This window comes from Piliocolobus tephrosceles, chromosome 20, assembly GCF_002776525.5.
Source record: "Piliocolobus tephrosceles isolate RC106 chromosome 20, ASM277652v3, whole genome shotgun sequence".
Lineage (NCBI taxonomy): Eukaryota > Metazoa > Chordata > Mammalia > Primates > Cercopithecidae > Piliocolobus > Piliocolobus tephrosceles.
Genome location: NC_045453.1, coordinates 32370069 through 32390205, shown reverse-complemented (window position 1 = coordinate 32390205; position 20137 = coordinate 32370069). Strand labels below are relative to the sequence as shown.

Below are 20137 nucleotides of genomic sequence, written 5' to 3'. Positions count from 1 at the left end.
TCCTGGCTAACACAGTGAAACCCCATCTCTACTAAAAATACAAAAAAAAAATTAGCGGGGCGAGGTGGCGGGCGCCTGTAGTCCCAGCTACTCGGGAGGCTGAGGCAGGAGAATGGCGTGAACCCGGGAGGCAGAGCTTGCAGTGAGCCGAGATCGCACCACTGCACTCCAGCCTGGGCGACAGAGCGTGACTCTTTTTATTTATGGAAAAATAGTTTAGAAATTGTAAACAATTGTACCAAAAATAAAAACAGACAAAGAAACCAAAAACAAGGTCAAACCTCTGTGGCTCTTCCTGGCACAGGGCTGCGGCTTCTCAGTCCTTTTCCCAGCCTTCCAGAGTCCCGCAAATCCACCCTCCTCCGGCCCACCTAGTAGGTGCTGTGGGGAATCCTCCAGAGCGCAGGCAACAGGAGAGGTCTCGAGACCAACCAGGAGCCAGGAAAATGAACTGATCCTCTCCCCCACTTTGTGTTTCTTTGTGTTTTTGTGAATTTTGTCAAACAGAACTCAGGGAGAGAACAGGACTCGCCTCTCTCCCCGGGAGCCAGGAGCCAGAAATGCCTGCACGTGGCCCCATGCACGGCTGCACTCCGAGGGCCAAAGCCTCCATTCATGCGCAGGCTGCGGGGACAGCACAGCGCTTGCTCTCTGTGAAATGCCCAATTTCAGCTTGCAGCCATCACTAGCTTGCACAGCATCCCTGGCCTGCCTCAATGGCAACCCTTGTCCCTGAGAAGCACAAAGCCGCCTCTGCTTGGGAGCCAGGGCTGCAGCTGGGGGGCGTCTCCAACCCATGACTGGGCCCATTCTTCCCCAGCACACAGGCGACCCTGCCAGGGAACACGCATGGCTCGGAGCTCCCAAGTACTCTCTCCTGGCAAGTGAGGAGTGTAAATAAATCTTGGGAGGAGGACATGAGAAAGAAACACAGTCCCCGGAGGACAGTATTCTGGAGTGGCCACATGAGTTGAAAACTTCTATGCTGAAGCCTTAAGAGGTTGGTGAGTTTCCTGTCACTGAAGGCATTTGAGCAGGGACAAGAATTCTCCTGGGCAGGGATGGGCTAAGGAAGGGGCAGAAGGAAGCAAGCACTGCCTGGATAGGTGGATGGATGGAGAGAGAGAGAGATGATAGATACACAGATTGATAGATAATGGTAGATGATCGATTAGCAGATAGATGATAGATTATAGATATATTGAAAAATAGATGATAGATATATTAATACATAAATAAAAATAGATAAATGATAGATTGATGGCTAGATGCTAGAATATAGATACATTTATAAATAGATGATAGATACATTGAGAGATAAATGATAAATATATGGATGACAGACACATACATAGATACACAGATGCTTCCTAAGCAGGAGGGAATCACTGAGTCACAGATGCAGGTGGGCACCTGACCTAATCCGTGTTGTCCAGTCCCAGATATCTCTATCCAACCACACACCTCTCCCCATCGCCAGGCACAATTTCCACCTGGGGATCTGATAGGTCTCTCAGACAGAACCTGTCCAAAGCTGAACAGAGCATTGGTTTGCCCAGCCTCCATCCTGCTCATCTCAACGGCTCCTCCCCATTGCTGCCAGAACCTCTCCGTCCTTCCAGCTGCTCAGGCTGGAACCCTTCGAGTCATCCAGGACTCTTCTCTCTCATGCCAGCCACCTGATCCTTCTCACACCACACCTAGCTCTACCACCATCTTAAGTGGATTCTCCGAAAAGTAGAGCTGCAGGCAGGCTTCGGTGCAGGTAGCTTATCTGGGAGATGTCTCAGGAAGCAGAAGCAAGGGAGCAACGAGAGTGAGGGAGGGAGGAGGGCAAACCCACACACAGGTGCATTTCCAAGGTCACAGCTGCAGGCAGCAAGGCTGCATTCTGTGAAAGCTCCAAGAAGCACCCACCTGAAGGATGCACGGCCAGGATGTTTACTCCCATTCCGTCAGCTGAGGATTGTCCTTCAGACATTAGCTCCCCTAATGTTCTGGCTGCACTCTGATGCTTGGGAGAATATCCACAGCACCGGGCTCATGGCTGTGCTGTGCTGGAAAATGTTTGAGTGTTGTAAGAGAGCTGATATGTACATTTGCCAATTGCCATGGTGTAAATATTTCCCCCTGTGGCCAGCTTGCATCATTCATGAAAATGTAACCACCTGTTCCAGCACAGCACTCATCACCCAACATGCTGGTTGGTTGAAGCCACAGCTGAAGACCAAGGCAGAGTTGGTCCAAGGAGCTGTGATGCAGGCACCAAAAACATCTACTGTGAACAAACTGCTCCAAACCACCAGCATTTCTGACTAAATGACCTTCGAATCCTCCCTTGCCCAGCACAATCTCATCTCACACTGTAGCCATTCAAAGCTCCTTCAACGGGCAGCTCTGAAAATAAAGCCCAGGTCTTCCCCCAGGTCTTGGCACCTCCCCAGGATCCTCCCCTAGCCACCTCTTGGCATTGTGGGCATCAAAAACTTGCCCTTCTCCACCACTCACTCAGATTCCCTGGTCTCCTTGTTCCTCCCACACCCAAGTACATGCCTGCTGCAGGGCCATTGCGCCTGCTGTTTCTGCTGCCCTAGTGCTCTTCTCAAGGGTAGTCACATGACCAGCTCCCTCACTTTGCCTGGTCTCTGCACAGATGCCTTGCTCTGAGGTCCTCTCTGACCAACGATCACAGACAGTCGGGCTCTCCTCCCTGCCAGTCTCATTCCTCCAGCCTCACTTGATCATCATTCAAGGCATCTATAACCACCTAGAGTCCTATCACACATCTATTTCTATGCTGTGTGTTTCCCCTCATCCCACGAGACTACTCACTCCATGAAGGCAGAGACATCAGTCATCACCACAACCTGCCACATATAGCTATATGCAAACTCCGAAACCAGTGACAGACTTAAAACAGGTATCCAGTAAATATTTGTTGAATGGCTGGTGACCATGAATTCTGGACGGAGAGTTCAGATTGGTTTCATTTTTAAATTCCCTGCAGAGTATTGCAAATAATATGTCTGGCTCTCAACTCCTGGGTCAGATGCCCTCTACAGTTTGGTCCAGTCCTGGTACCCCAAGGTGGGTTGGCCTCTCCACAGCATAACGGAAGCACTGAGATTTCTTGCAGCACAGGAATCTCCACACCCCTCACCGTAAACCCTGAGGTATGCGGTCACAGATATAAGCAGTGAACCCTCCAAGTGCCTCCCAGATCCAGAACCAGCCAGAAACGAACAGAGAAGTCTCATCTCAAAGTCACCCCCTGCCCAGGAGCTCTCAGCCAAGATCCTTAGCGTAACAAGGGTGAGAAACAGCCCTGGGCTGTCACGCAAGACAGAGACGGTGCATGCAGAGGAAAAGCCTGCGTGCATCCATGGTGAGGATGTGCCCACTCTGACATTGGGGTGAGAGGAGGGAAACTGGGCTCAGAGGGGGAAAGCTGGGCTCAAATGGGCAACGGGAGTTGGGCAAGTTCCTAAGCAAGAGAAGAAGCCAAAGGCGGCCAGGGAGACATCAGCGCGTTCCTCCCGCACAGCCATGACATCCTACAAATGATCTCTCTTAATTTTAACATCAGCTTTGGGAGAGGGCCATGAATAGATTTCTAAATATATTCCAGAGCAGAATTAAGTGGGATCTTCCAGTTTCTGAAAGTGACTCGTGGAGAGTGCATCAGATGGGATGAGAACATGACATCAGCCACAAAGGCAGCCATATTGGGCAGCTACCTGCCAGGCAAGCCCTGTGCCCGCAGAGACCATTCTCAATCACTCCTCCCAACCAAACCAGCTCCACGTACCTTCTCTAACAGGAATGGGGCCTGCCTCAGGGTCAACTGAGGCCTCTAGCTATCAGATTCCAGAGGTCTCTGCAGACCCTGGCTCTAGGCAGAATTTACAAAGAAAACAAATGAGAATCTATTCCATGACTCAAGATGCCCTGCAAGCAGATGATGAATGTAAAAAGAATTTCTGGATTGAAGGACATTCTACAGAACATCCTACAGGTGCTCCTCAAAACCGCTAAGGTCACCAAGAACAAGCAAAGTCAGAAAAGGTGTCACAGCAAGAGAACCCGAAGGTACATGATGGCCAGATGTCATGTGGGATCTGGATGGGATCCTGGGATGAAAAAAGGGCATTAGAAAAATACCAAGGATATTGGAATAAAGTATGAACTTGAGTTAATAATAGTGTTTCAAGAGTGGTTCATTAGTGATACAAATCTACTATAAGAATGAAAGGGAACCAGGGTGTGGGGCTTACGTAAAGTCTTTGTACTAGCTTCACAATTTTTCTATAAAATTTAAATTACTCTAACATTAAAAGTTTTTTTAAAAATTCTTCTTTCTATCAGACTGAGTTGGGGGGCAGCAGGTCAGCTCCAGCCCCCGGAACATGCTCCTTGGGTAGGTCCACAGAATGGCACTCGAGGTGCCAGAGACCACTCGGATAGGGACTGAGGCGGCTGTGCTGGACCAGCCTGCACACCCGGCTGCCAGGAGGTGTCTCCCACAGGCTACACAGGAGCAGTGTGGGAGGGAGACCAGGCCGGAGACATTTCTAGTCTCCCGAGCAGGGTGTCCTCAGATCAGCAGCATCAGCGGCACCTGAGATCTTGCTAGAAATGCATGTTCATGCTGGCTTCATGGCAGATGCGTCAAGTCAGGAACTCTGGGAAGGGACCCAGCATGCCGCATAGACAAGACCCCAGGCGAGTCTCATATACCCTAAAGCTTGAGACCCCCGCTCTAGAAGATCACCAGGAGGACAGAGACCCCAACAGGGAGCAGTCCGCCAGTGCATCAGGGCTATGGGATGCAGCCACATAGGAGTTGGTGCATGCTGTACTTGGCTTGAAAGATGACCTGGGATCAAAATATTCAGACACCCATGAGAGCACCAAAAGAGAGGCAATTTTCACCAAATTCCAGGCCCACATCAAAGAAAGCCACCCTCTAGAGACACTGCCCCAACCACTTCCCACTCTTTTTTTTTTTTTTTTTTTGAGATACAGTCTCCCTCTGTCACCCAGGCTGGAGGGCAGTGGCTGGATCTCAGCTCACTGCAAGCTCCGCCTCCTGAGATTATGCCATTCTCCTGCCTCAGCCTCCCGAGTAGCTGGGACTACAGGCGCCCGCCACCTCGCCCGGCTAGTTTTTTGTATTTTTTTAGTAGAGACAGGGTTTCACCGTGTTAGCCAGGATGGTCTCGATCTCCTGACCTCGTGATCCACCTGTCTCAGCCTCCCAAAGTGCTGGGATTACAGGCTTGAGCCACTGCGCCCGGCCCCATTTCCCACTCTTATGTCCCCACCCTCCAAATTGAGAGGCGACACACCAGCAGCTCCCATCCACTCTCCACCACTTCTCCTGCCAGCGGGTCCACTTCCCCTCTTAGGAAACCAAAACAGGACACCCCCTCTACACAATACCTAGGGGAACCAAAGCAGAAGTGGGGTGACCTTTCTGAGTCCCAGATCAGCGGGTCACCTTCTGCTCCATCAGTGTCAGCAGCTCTCCATCACTCCACATGATACAGACAAAAACCCTCAACCTGGTCTTCCCTGTCCTGCGTGGCAGACCCAAGCCACCTCCTCATTCCCACACACCAGCTGTTCAGCCCATGCTCACACAGTGCCCTTCCCACCACAGGGCCACCACATCTACTGTTCCTCTGCCAGGGACAGTGGTCACCGTCCCCACCCCACCTTTATCTGGTCCATTCCCACATATCCTTCAGATACAGTTTTAAGAGGAAAAAGCCAGGCACAGAACAGGGACTAGCGTATGTTTCCTTTCATGTTAAAAACAAAAGAAGAAGAAAAAAATGTGTAGAAATTTCCTGAAAGCATACATAAGAAACCCATCAGCAGCTATCTCGGGACAAGAGACGGGGTGCACAGCCAGAGAGACCTGGTTTTTGCTAACGAAAAAGACAGTCGATGTTTGTTGAATATATACATATAATATATACATACATACATACAATAGGCACATGACAGATCATACCATTTAACCCCCACAACAACTGCATCGTGCGGACAATACTATAATTCCCATTTTGTAGATGAGGAAACTGAGGCCAAAGAGGAGAAGCAGATAGCTGGCAGGTCGTAACGTAGGCTGGACCAAGCCTGCTCCATGTGGAGCTGGCATACCTGCCCCACCCCATCCTATCTCCAGCCGCCCTGGAATTTTTCAACATGCGCGTGTTCTACTTTTCCAGTTTTAAAAAGCCTGTTGAGGTTTTTTTCAATAATACTCCTGCCTCCCACAAAAAGCATTTATTTTCCCTTCCCTGCCTATATTTCCAAGGGGTGGGGGAGTGTTTTTGAAAGCTACACAGCATACAGGAACCATGGTTCTGAGTGTTTGCTGAAGATTTTTTTCTTTTCTTTTTTTTTTTTTTTGGTCAAAGCTGCTGTAAAATTAGAATCCTTGTAGAAGCCCTCCTCAAAATCCATTTCACAATGGGATTACATATTAGCCCAGGGGTTTTGCTCCAACAGGATAAGCCCAGACACTCTGGATAGCAGTTCACAGCTTTCAAACAGGATGTGCATCTCCTGGTGGGTGCCAGGAATCATCAGCTCTGGCCAGAGCCGGCTCCCCCAGTAGCCAAGGGCAGATGGACAGATGGGAGCTGGTGTCCAGCTCAGGTCCCGAGACGTCTCTAACCCCTGGTCTCCCTCATTCCCAGTGTGGAGCTGAAGGGTCGAGAGACACACATGGCCTCTCCGTGTGCAGCGAGGTACTGGGACAATCTCTGGGCCTCCCCAGCAAACAGGGACACCCCTTGCAGCAGTCGCACAGCAGCCTCCTCCTGAGATAGTGACCATTGCAAATCAGGAGATGGCTGCTGTGTCAGCAGGGCCAGCACTTTCTACTCTGCTAACTGACATGAACAGAGCATTTACCAGAAGGTAAATTACAGCTATATTACTGTAATGTCAAAATCCTGCAAAGATCACGTGCCTTATCTGGAACTCATACCCACCCCAGGAGTAGGAACTAGCATTGTCCCCAGTTTATAGAGGAAGATCCCAAAGCATGGCCTGATGAAGGGACTGACAGAGGTTGGCCAAGCACAGTCAGTAGGGCTGAGGATGAAGCCCGACCCAAAGGCCAGCTTTCAGGCACCCGGGCGCAATGGCTCCAGCTCCCTGCAGGAGGGATGCACCATGGCCCTGACCCTGAGTCCCTTTCAGCCTTTCAAAAAAAATGAGGGGAAGTTATCACAAAAAAATCAGGGGACATATGCACACGTGCACACCTGCACAAACACTTGTACAGGCACATACACACACATACACACATGTACAAACACACATGCATACACACGCAATGACTCATTCTCCCAATGACTTTCGACAAAAATAAGCAGAAAAAGCTATAGTGAAGGTTATCGCCTAAAAGACAGATGGCAAAGTTGACCTTAAAAGATCTGCTTGTGAGTCTCAGAGGCTGTGCCTTCTCCCAGGAGCTGCCTCTTCTCTCTGGGAAGAAAGGAGGGGAGTGGGTAGGGAAGAGGTAAGACAAATTAAGTGCCATGTGATTCTGCAAAGGTGACCTCTCTTCCTTTGTCCTCTGCAACCCCAAACTCTTTTCCAGCTTGGCACACAGTATGTGGCGGATGTGGCTCACTGTGCCCCCCACACCTCCCCAGGGGCCGGTGGCCTGTGCTCCCTGTCACCTGTGTACAGCTCCTGCAGGGAAGGCCACTGAGGCAGGCAGGAAGGCTAGACTGCCACTGCCAGCCAGTACCTACCTGGGAAAGGCCACCGTGGAAAACCTACAAAGGGTTCTGGGCTACCCATGAGGGCAAGAAAGACAGGAAGGAGGCAAAGATCTTATCATGCACCAGAAATATGCCTGAACCCCAGAAGAAAGAGAGAAACGGGGCATGTTATGTGTGCCAAGACCATGCTCCCAGCTCTGACACCATGGACAGTTCCCAAGATGTGCCAGGCTGACATGGGCTGCCCAGCATGGCCCCACCTAATCCCTGTGTGGGGTCTGACTCATAGGTCCTTCCACACGGCAACAGCAGGAGTCTGGGCAAGCCCCAACTCTGCCACCTGCTCCCTGGGGAACCCGGCTACATCACAGTCTGTGTGCACCGGGTGCTCACCTACAAATAACCGACCTGCACAGGGGTCTGTAAGGATGAGGAGGAAGCAGGCGTGGGAGCCCACAGACCCTGAGAGCACCCTCCCAAATTCTACACAGCAAGCACCTCCGCAGAGGCGAGGACCTGGAGGCCTGGAGCGTCTTATGCTGCCAGAAAGCAAGAAAGAGCTCAGACAATGATGGGAGCACTCCACTGGCACAGATGCCGACTCGAAGGAGCTCCCAGTGGCCATGTCTGGGACAGTTCCAGCAACAAGAAGATGACAGCAGTGGACTCTACTCCACAGGATCAACATACATGCAGGCGTCCACACTAGCGTAAGTAAACAGGTGAATAAAGACGGGAGCGGGGGGGAAGCTTTCCTTTATTAGTGAGTAGTGGAACTCACTAATACATTTAAGAGAAATGACGGAAAGACAGCCACCCCTGAACACACACCATGGTGACAACTGGCAGGTGAGGATTCCCAGGGCGGGAAAATGTATGATGAGAAACAATGTCTGACAGTCTCAAGGTCGTTTCCCACAAAATGCTGACGAATTACAAAGAGGAAGAAAGTGTTAACTTTAGAGCAGACACACCTGGCTGAGCAACCAGTCAACATCACCAGGATCGGTACAACTGACCTAGGGGTCTCCAGCGACATCACTTATGGGGGATTTGTGCCAATAACGCATAAACTGGATTTAATAAGAAGGAAACATCAGACAGCCCCTCATTTAGGGACAGTCTACAAAATAACTGAAAGTCCTCTTCTAAAGCATCAGGCTATGAAGACACTAAGGAACTGTCCCACATTGGCGGACGTTAAGGAGACGTGCTGGCCGGATGCCACGTGGGATGCAGGGGGATCACAGGATAGAAAAGCATGTTAGCAGAAAAATGGACTCAATTCAGATAAGGTCAGTAGATGAGTTAATTGTATTGTACCAAAGCTAATTTCTTGGTTTTGATGACTTACTGTACTTAAGTGGGATGTTATTTGGGGAATATAGGTGAAAGGTATGCAGGAGTTATTTTTTACTATTTTGTGATATTTTTAGATGTCTAAAATATTTCAAAGTGAAAAGTTTAAAAATGTTCTAAAGGAGATTAGAAATACACATAAAAAGGAGTGAATATGGGGCCAGCTTGAGAGTCACACTAGGAAAGCCACCAGGTAATCATGGAAACACTCTGGGGTTAGGGTGAGTGTGAGGAGCCAGGGAGGGCCTCGGAGGGGTACCCCTCCAGGTCCTGTGCGCCCACAGGGAGGGTGACAACAGTCACAAGGGCCCTGACACTTTCACAGCTGGTACAGCCTCCAGGCCACTCCTCCTGTGACCTCAGGACAATGCCATGACCAGCCCATTTCACAGCTCAGGAAACCGAGGCAGCACAGAGCAGAAGCATCAGAGTCTGGCCGCACAGCTTTGCATCTCAGCTCCGTCAGGGTAGCCAGGTGACCAGGATGATCCCTCCACCTCTCTGAACCTGAGGCTTTCCCCTGTAATATGGAAGCAGTAAACCTCCCTCCCTGTATTAGTTTTCCATTGCTGCATAACACAAAACCATAAGCTTACGGGCTTAAAATAACACCCACTTATTAGCTCATAGTTCCATAAGTTAGAAGTCAGGACATGGCAGGAATGGGTCCTCTGCTTGGGGTCTCAAAGGCTGAAATCGGTGTGTCAGCCCAGGTGCCTTCTCATCTGCTCAGGGTCCGAAAGGCTGAAATCGGTGTGTCAGTGGGGTACCTCCTCATCTTCCCTCAAGGGGAGACTCTACTCCCATGCTCACCCAGGCTGTTGGCAAGAGTCAGAACCCTGCAGCTATGGGACTGAGATCCCTATCTCTCTGTTGACCGCCAGCAGGGGCCACTCTCAGCTCCTAGAGGTCACTCACATTCCCTGCCACATAGTCCCCTCCATCTTCAAACCAGCACCCCCCGCTTCCGTCTTGTGCTTCCAGTCTCAATCTCCAGGAAGAACTTTGTCCACTTTAAGGCTCCCTTGATTAGGGCAGGCCCGCCAAGGCTCATACTTTCTTAAGTCACCTGTGCCTGTAACACAGCCTAGGCATGGGGGCGAAACCGGTCACAGTCGCTGGTCCTGGCCAAACTCAGGGGAGGGGCTACACAGGATATGGGTCATGGAGGGTCTTCATTTGCTCACAGTAGGAGAAGCACACAGGAGGTAGTGAGCATCCACCCCTGCCAGCAGCCCTGCTCCATTGTGCCAGGAAAAGAAACTTTGTCCAAGGAATCCACATCCAACTCCCATTTTCCAGCTTCTTACGTATAAGGAAGAAAACACAGTCCATCCTAGGCACCCTAGGCAATGTCTCTGAGTATCCTGCACTACCCCAGACTCTCTCCAAACAGGTCCAGGCTCTCAGCCCTGCTCAGGTTGAGACAGCAACTCTCACACAGGCTTCAGGGCTCCTGCATGAGGGTCCTGGGCAGAGCATTTGGCTGCACCATGGGGTGCCCAGACACCACATAGGTGCCTCATGGCACATGCCCTCCCCTTCCCTCTCCGGCCCTTCCCTTCCAAGCTGAGATTGAGCCTCTTCTCCTGCACAGATCCTACTCCGGACAATGTAGGCCCAGCCCCTTTTCTGAATGAGCTCTGCAAACCCCAGCCCAGGTCCCATCATGTGTCGCTGCCACACCCTCTTTCCTGGTCTCACTCTGCTGCCTTCCTGGGACCCATTTCTGCCTGGGATGGCCAGCCAGAGTGATGGCTTGGAAATGTGCCTGATCACACTGTCTCTCTGTCTCTGTCACACACACTCACACCTGTCTCTGCAGACATCCCATGGTTCCTCATGGCAGATAAGCTCCTCCCCAGTCCAGGGGTCCCCAACCGGCTGGCTCCCAGCTCCCCTGCATCCCCATCCTGCCATACTCCTGCTTCTCTCTTGCCTCTGGCCCCAGCCGAAGCTGCCCCCACCACCTGGCCTTAGCACTGCCAATCTCTCGGCCTAGCAGATCTTTCCCTTCCCTGCTGGGCTAGTTAATTCCAAGCCACTTTTTGGCTCTAACTCAAGTGACCTCCCCTGGACCCTTCCCTCAGATCTCCAGACATGCCAATCCCTCCACAAGCCCAAGGGCTCCAGGGCAGCCTCCCCACAGCTGGATGGGCCATTTGCCTGTGAGCTGATATGATCCAAGCCCATCACCCACCAGACTATCTGCCCACGGGGAGGAGGCAACAGGTTTGCTTGCTGTGCTATTCCCCAAGCCCAGCCTCACCCCTGACATTATCATAGGCACTAAATTTGCTGGAAGGGAAGGAGAAAGAAGAAGGACAGAGGGAGGGATGGAAGGAGGGACGAAGGGAGAAATGACATGTGCCATGAGCTATGCCTCTTTTTTCTACTCAGGCTCTCATTTGTGGAAAGAAGCCGCTTAATTTCCCTTCCCCACCTAGCACAGGCACCCTGAATGTCAGCCCCATGAGACGTCAGCTGAGCCCCTGGGTGCTAAAGTGAACAACTTCCACCTCCTCCCTGCTAAAGATTTCACCAGGCAAGATGCAACCATCAGTTCAACAAAACAGAAAAAAAAAAAAAAAAATGACTGGAATCCCTCTTTTCCTGTAAGAAAATAGCTGCTCTACGCTAATATCCTCTGGAATAAATTGTTATTAGTTAATTTTGTAACACCACATAGAGACCAATTGTTAACGAATGTGTGGGCTCACTTTCAGTGATGCATATTCCTGAGAAGTCACACTCAGGCTCCTGGCCACCGGCTTGCTCATTTGCTCCAGGAATTTCTACCAGGGTGAGACTATTTAACCTGAAGCCATCATGGAACTCTTTGTTTGTTGTTGTTGTTTTGGGTTTTTCCCCCTTGATTTTAATTTTTTTATGGGAACATGGGACTAGGTCTGAGGAGGGGTGCTAGGCATCACTGTCATGTACCCAAGAGTCAATCAATGTTTACCATGCACCTACTATGAGCATAGCTCTATTCTACAGCCCAGGATGGAGCTGGAACAACACAAATCCCCAAAGAAAAAGGATACAGATATAGTCCCCAAGTGGAAAAGGGCTGGAAAAATATTGCAGGAAAATAATCACATTAAAATGTCAACCCTGTTTGAAGTAATGATCTTAAGGAAAAGACAGGCTGTATTAGACTCCCAGTGGGGAAGCAAGTGGGGAAAGCCAGCCCAGGTGAATGAGAGCACAGGCGACGCTCTGAGCTTACCCCACATGGCATGGTATTATATTTGCTTCAAAACTCACCCTTCTCATTAAAAAAAAATGAGCTAAATTATAAATTTTCCCTAAATCTTTTGTTATTTCACATCAAAGCAGAACCAGCTACTTGCAAGGATTAGGGGAAAGAACCAACCAAAGCACACAGCTGGTGTTCCCTTAGCTCAGTGTCCACATGCAGGTTCCTTCCTGAGCCCAAAGGCAACCCTAAGTAGCCCAGGGGCTCGTGGTCAGCTCAGCGTGGCCACAGCCTCACGTCCCAGCTAGAATGAGACTCAGTCTTTGACCCTGGGTCTTTCACGCAACTCAGCGTTCTGACTGCCTCAAGCCAGCTCCCCCACTAGGAAATCAGGGTGGTGCAACACCTTGAAAGGAGCTTCCTGGCACATGCCAACAGTCTCCTGAACCAGCTCCAGGGCAGTACAGGGTGATGGGAGGAAGTTCTAGAGGGATGCCCAATTTCACCCAGCAGCTCAGGCCAGGAAATCCCTCCCTCCTGCATCGTGAGGACCAAAGGGAGACAAGGGCATCTGGGAGCCTCAAAACTGCACCAGATCAGAGCCTCCTGCTCTCATCCACCAAGATATGGCCTTTGGTGAAAGCTTCTCCACAGTGATAGGAGGAGGCGAATGCTAGCTCATGGTGACCAGGATCGTCCTGCGTCCCAGGAACTGAGTTAAATGCTTTATAGAAATCATATCATCTCAGCACCATGACTGCCCGTCTAAGGGGGTATTAATATAAGTAAAGTAATCCTCACTCTGCAGATGGGAAAACTGTGGATCAGAGATGTTAGGTAGATCTTCCAAAGCCACACAGTGAACCCAGGCAGCCTGACACCAGAGTCCACGTATCTGCAAGCACCCCACAGACCTTGTCTGTTGGCATCCAATGTCAAGGCATCACCCTATCAGAGGTGGCAGGAGATTGCAAGATGATTCTGACTCCAGGAGCCCACAGACTACATAGGGAAATAAGTCTAATGTGTGGATTACCAGACTGGCCCCAATTCTCCACCTCTCCTGTGTCTACATATGACTTTCCTGCTCCTCCAAACAAAGGGGTCAAGTGTATTTCCCTCCCTTTGACCTGAAGTTGGCCAATAGGCTAACGGAATCAGCATGAGTGAAGGTTTCCAGCCTAGGCCCTAAGAGGTCCCATGTATCTTCACCACTACACAAGACTAACATGGCTGGTTTAGAACGCAGGTCCAAGAAGGATAACAGATGCACAGAGAAGAGCCAGCCTGGACTTTCAACCCTGCCAACCTTCAGAAACACAAGGACTGAAAGTTCAATGCTGTAGGGCCACTGAGGTCTGGAGATTTCTTTTGCAGCAGCCTGTGACACTTGCCAGAGAATGAATGGGATACAGCACAGAAAGGGACAAGTTGAAGAGGCCTGGCACTTATTACATACGTGTCCTGTCATTTTACTTGTCAAAATGTTATGCCCCTAGCCAGACCATGAGCCTCTCGGATGCCCGATGCCTCTTTACATTGCCCTCACACCATGCTCCGTGCACCCAGTAGTGCTTAATGCGTCAGCAAATAGGTAAGTAATCGTGGCCGGGCCACAAGACCAAGATGAAAATTTACAACAGCATTTTCCCATTTCACTGAAACCTGTACACCAGCTTTGTGGTTTTTGGCATGCCTGTGTCTTCCAAGCAGGTAGCATGGTTTCTTCCCATATTTCTGTGTATTATCACCAGTACATTATTACTACTTTTAAGTCATATTCTTTTTTATGTAAATAAGCTTGATTGGAAAGAACACTCCTACAGGACCCCTCTCGATGGAAAACCTGTATCTCTGGTTGTATATAGAGACTAACAGGAAAATAAAGAATGTCGGGCAGGAGCCAGGCAGACCCCCGAAAAACAGGTGACAAGACAGTCCTGACTCCGTGGAGGTCATCAGATCTCAGAAGCTGTGCACAAAAAACCCAGCCAATAAATGTGCCAAAGTCAGCAACCACTTGACCCATGTGACTCAAGAAACACAGCCACCCCAGGAGTAACGCTGCCTAGGACAACATCTTCCTGCCAAAGGGAAGCAGAAAGATCATTTCTGGCATATCTTCCTGACTTCACTGAAACCCCAGAGCTAGTGATCACAATAAGGCAACGACTTTTTCTATACATGGATACAAACTTTCAAGGGATAATTGAACCAGAAAGTAATGCCATAACAATACAACTCATTAGGAAGAGTATTGCAAGACCAATGGTGACTTTTTAAAAGGGTTGTATTACAAACAGGAGCATAGTACATATAACAAGTACACTTCTTAAGTAATATAACTGCAGCTCCCGTTTTCTCAGTGCAGGGCAGATGCATTTCGTGGCTGCCAGCTAATCAACGTCAAAGTCTACAGATGTCGTGCCCATTAGATAAGGTGCGTTGCCAAGCTACCCATCCAACTGACTTGCTTTAACAAACAGGAACACAAGCCCCAGCCCATTAAAGACGGGACCTTCAACGACTCTGCAGACAGCTAATTCGCTGCCATTACCTTGCCTGACTTTGAATAAATAAATCTTGTCCCAGTGGCCATTCTGGTTAAATGAACTGGGAAATGAAAGAGTACATCTGCCTCTGTGTGTTTTTGTGACTACAGGTATGTATACATCTGTCAGCTAGATGGCTGGAGCCAGGAATGGGGGTGAAACACACGTATCTATTCCATGTAAAGGACAGAGGACCACTTTCCAGTAAGATGCAGGATGAGGGAGGCAGAAGCTGGGTGGTGCAGAGAAGGATGGGCCAGGCCTCAGACTCACTTACTTGGATTCAAGATCCTCCTTAAGCCACCCCTTTACATAAACGTGACCATGGGCTGGTTACTCAGCCTCCCTAGCTTTCTGGCTCTACCTCAGGGGTTTAGAGGAATATTCAATAAAAGGAAGTATGATGGCTCCTTTTATAACAAGAGTTGACACTAAGCACATTTTCACTCCAGCCGTTGATCACTGACCAGATGATTGGCTCTATGAGGAACAGTGACCCTGCCTATCTTGTTCCCTGGACATGGTTAAATAAAATTTGAATGGACATAATGTTTAGGCTTGGATCACACATCTTAGCTCAACCTTTAATGTCTTAGTGATGGCACAAAACATAAAAACCGCTTCAGTCTTCCCATGAGATTCTTTCTATCTGAGGTTTGAAGGGGCAACTGCAGGCCACATGCAGCTCCCAGACATGTTTTGTTTTGGTCACACGGTGCTTTTATAAAGTTGATAGGGCAGAGACTGTAGTTCACTACCTGATAGTGATTCAGACCCTCCCCTTCCTCTGAACCTGCTCTTGTTAGGGGTAGCAATACACCTATCTTAAACAAACAAACACACACACAAAAAGAAAAAGTTACACTTCCCAGGCTCCCTGGCAGCTGGGAGTAGCCATTTGATGCCCTCAGGCCAAAGAGGTATAAGTGGGTGTCACTGGGCAGGGCTCCCAAGAAGGCAATGGTAAACTTGGCAGGTGGACACCCCTGTGCCTCTCACTATCCTCTTTGTCCTGCCTAGAAAATGTACTTGTTGCTGGAGGTGAAGCAACCGTGTTGCAACCAGAATTCAGTGTGAAATCCACTGAGCATCTCACCCTGCGACAGGGATGCCATTATGCCATCTGGACTTCTGGTGGAAGGAAAACCTGTATCTTCTTTAAGCCAGTGTTCTTTAGGTTTTCCATTACATAAAGTCAACCCAATCCCTAATAGATACACTTGCCAATATTTAAAAATCACATCTGATAGGGTTTGAATGTTTGTCCCCTCCAAATCTCGTGTTGAAATGGAATCCCTAAGGTTGGAGGTGGGGCTGGGGGGAGGTGTTTGAATCATGGGGACGGATTCCTCATGAATGGCTTGGTGCTGAGGGAGTTCTCGTTCTGATAGTTCATAAAAGATCTGGTTGTTTAAAAAAGCAGGGCACCCCCCTTCCTCATCCCTCTCTTGCTTCCACCGTTACTGTGTGATATGCCGGCTCCCCCTTTGCCTTTTGCCATAATTGGAAGCCTCCTGAGGCCTGGCCAGGAGCAGATGCTGGCACCATGCTTCCTGCACAGCCCTCAGAACCGTGAGCCAATTAAACCTCTTTTCTTTATAAATTACCCAGTCTCAGGTATTTCTTTATAGCAACACAAACACCTAACACAACATCTCATATGAAAATCTGGATTCCCAGTGTCGCTCTTAAAACAGGATGGTCAGCCAGGCACGGTGGCTTACACCTGTAATCCCAGCACTTCGGGAGGCCGAAGTGGGCAGATCACAAGGTCAAGAGTTCAAGACCAGCCTGGTCAGCATGGTGAATCCCCATCTTTACTAAATGTACAAAAAATTAGTCGGGCATGGTGGCACGCACCTGTAGTCCCAGCCACTCGGGAGGCTGAGGCAGGAGAATTGCTTGAACCCAGCAGGCAAGAATTACTTGAACCAAGCAGGCAGAGGTTGTAGTGAGCCAAGATGGTCCCACTGCACTCCAGCCTGGGTGACAGAGTGAGACTCTGTCTCAGAAAAAAAAAAAAACAAAACCGTCTCGCCAGCCTGGGCCCACATTTCTGCGTGGCAAGAAGCAGCTCTGCCCCAGCAGGCATGCACCCTGACCCTCCCACGGCGGGAGTCCTGACCCTGCAGACACTGCAGGTTGGTACCCTATGTTAAAGAGTTTTCTAGTACATGGAATAGAACCCAGCTCTCAAATTCAATAAGAAAAGGTCTCAAACTAATATACTTGTTTTTTTTTTTCAAACTTTTTCTTTTTACCTCTGTTCCTGTGACATTTCATATCCTCCCCTAAATGCTGCCCTGGCTAAACCTCTGGGGAGGGCCCAGGACACACCCACCATCTCCACCGTCCCTCTGGCATGCTTTGGCCATGCCACAGGACTAGCATCAACAAGGCTCACCTGTGTCATTCCAGACAGACACCCTCCCCTATAAAGCACCTTCCCTGAAGATACACTTGCAAAGGAAACAAACTCATCAGAGTAAAACAATCCCCAAAAACACACATTCAAATCCCCTTTCAAAACAACCAGCGTGCTATCCCCAAATCACCAGACCAGAGGGAATAATGTGCGAAGGTGAGGGGACTCTAGGAGATTTCCAGTCATGAGGTGGGGAGCCAGGAAGGGAGCTGGGGAGCAGCATCCGAGGCTGGGTGGACCTGGGGCCGGAGAGGGAGGCAGGGGTAGGGGAGGCACAGCCTCCAAAAATGCGAGAGTGGGAAAGTGTAAGGGAGGAGCCTTTTAGAGCCAGGGGCCCCAAATCCAGAAACCGAGCAGGAACCACATCCTCCTCCTCCTCTTTCCTCCACCATTCGCAGAGAATGACCCTGGTGCCTGAAGCTGTTCTGCGTCACTGAGGGACACGGTCCCATGACTCCTTCCTGGCCCCTCGCCAGATCAGTCCTGCTCTTACTCACATTTCACAGAGCTCAGAGAGGCTCACGAGCTCAGCCAGGCACAGAGCAGGGCTGGGGTCGACCCGCAGGCTGCTCCTCCTCCCACTCCCTGCTGTACGCATCACTGTAGTCACTGCCGCCATGACTTTGTTAACAAAAGATGGATTACCTCAAGGGGATTGGAGAATGTCTGGGGAGGTATCTGCCTCCTAAAGCTGCATCTCAAAATGTACTCATTGTTAAAGACAACAGCTCAGTTATCCTCACTCACTCTGAACTTAAGGACAATAATGCCTGCCATTTTACATTCAAGGAAATTGAGATTCAGAGAGGTAAAGTGACTTGCCCAAAGTCACACAGCTTGTCCATGACTGAGCCAGGACTTGGACACATTTATTTAGCTCCAGGGAAAGACTCTCTTTGCATCTCATTGTTCTGTTGTCCAAAGAGGCCCTTCTGGCAAGGGCCAAGTGTGCCGCATTGCAGGTTCTCTGGGAAAACTCACTGAATTGAAATAAATGAGTCCTGTGTGGATAGGAAATTATCTCTGCTATGTACCCTCCCTTTCAGAGGATGAGATGATGAGACTAGGGAGGCTGAGGGTCCCTTCCTGCAGGAGAGTTCAAGACCACACCAATCACTCTGACGCATCCATTCCATCAGCATTCATTGGGGAACTACCAGGTGTTAGCACAGTGCTAGCACTGGTGACACAGCCAAGAAGACCACAGACAAGGCCCTGCCCTCAGGGAGCTTACAGTCCAAGCAGCACTGTCCAACAAAGCTGTCCGCAAGGATGGAATGTTCTAGATCCGCACTATCCAGTACGGCAGCCACAGCTGCATGTGGCTCCCGCACACTTGAAATGTGGCTACAACTGAGGAAACAGAATCTTAATTTATTTTATTTAGATTTAAATTGCCACATGTAGCTAGTGGCTACTGTATTAGACCATAAACAAGTTTGTCTAATAAACAAATGAGATCATCTCCAGGAGTGCCAAGTGAGGTACTGAAAACAGGCTCCTATGACCATGAGGAAGGCAGGTGAGGCTGGAGAGTGCCCCTGGGCCTGACTTCCTCATGTCTGCTGTTCCAGTGCTAACAGCTTCGCCTGGTACCTGGCAGGTCCTAAACACAAAGGGGTTCAGTGTCATTGGCTTCTGTGTGGTGTTAGGGTGGGAAGGGGCAGAGAACACGATATTTTTTCCTTTGGAGACAGGGTCTACCTCTATCACCCAGGCTAGAGTGCAGAGGCATGATGTTGGCTCCCTGCAACCTCTGCTTCCCCAGCTCAGGCGACCCTCCTGGCTCAACTCCCCAAGTAGCTGGGACTACAGGAGCATACCACCACACCCAGCTAACTTTTTGTATTTTTTACAGAGACAGGGTTTCACTATGTTGCCTAGGCTGGTCTCAAACTCCTGGGCTGAAGCAATCTGCCCACCTAGGCCTCTCAAAGTGCTGGGGTTACAGGTGTAAGCCAACATGCCCAGTTGGGAAAAGGAATTTTAAAGCATCTATTTTCTATAATGAACAGGCAATGTTTTCATAATCCAAAAAAAAAAAAACAAACAAAAACTCTAAGTTCTCAAACTCAGTATTTTTAAGCATCTAGCTTTTATGTTTTTAATAACCCTGAAGAAGCTGACAATGTAATTACTGCATAGTTCTACTACTAATTAAGCCATGTAGACACTCTACAAGGGACCAGAGGGAGATCCTCAGAACCCAGGACTCCAGAATAAGAGAACATTCGAGGAAGAAAGCTAGAAAGAGCCACAGTACAGACAAAAGAGGCTCCTGCCTCGGCCCTCTCCCACACCCAGGCAGGGGGCAGCATTAGAGGGTTTGAGGCAAAGGAGAGACTAGACCAGATTTGCATTTTGGAAACTTCCTGTTCTACAGGAAAACCAGAAAGAGGAAGAGAACCAAGACTCAATGTTGAGGTTGTCCAGGAAAGGGAAGGTAGGAGCTAAACCCGGGTGGGGGTGAGGGTGGGGGTGGGAGACCTGAAACAAGTGGGTGGGCTCCAGGAGGCCAGTGTCCAGCGGACCTGCGACCGTGGGAGAGGGAGGTGTCAAGAACAGAGCCTGGTGTTGAAGGTATGTGGCTGATAAGGGTGCGCAGGTGATGAAGGAAGTGGCCATCAGCACAAGCCCACACCTGTCTGCCAGCAGAGTGGCAAGAAGGAGGAAGGGGCCAGCATGGGATGCCCTGAGCCCAGGGCCTGGGGAATGTATCTGTGCATCCGTCTGTAGCTCACGATAGGGGAGGATGCTCTGAGAGGATTCTCCCTCTCCAGGTAGTAAAGCAGACCTGGATCCGGCCCTGCAGAAGGATGTGGCTGCTGGCTCCTCCTTGCTCGCCCTTCAA

General features: G+C 49.8%; 1 protein-coding gene across 3 annotated transcripts in view; it reads right to left on the bottom strand.

Annotated features, from left to right (window-relative positions):
- PHACTR3 (phosphatase and actin regulator 3) overlaps positions 1-20137 on the bottom strand; it is a 275267-nt gene that overhangs the window by 223197 nt on the left and 31933 nt on the right. Inside the window, exon 1 of one of the 3 annotated variants that reach the window (XM_023231978.2) lies at positions 282-483. The exons of the other annotated variants lie outside the window; for them this stretch is intronic. The gene's annotated coding sequence lies outside the window, so the exon portion shown is untranslated. Of the gene's footprint in view, positions 1-281; positions 484-20137 lie in introns of those variants that run through there. 3 annotated transcript variants of the gene reach the window in all.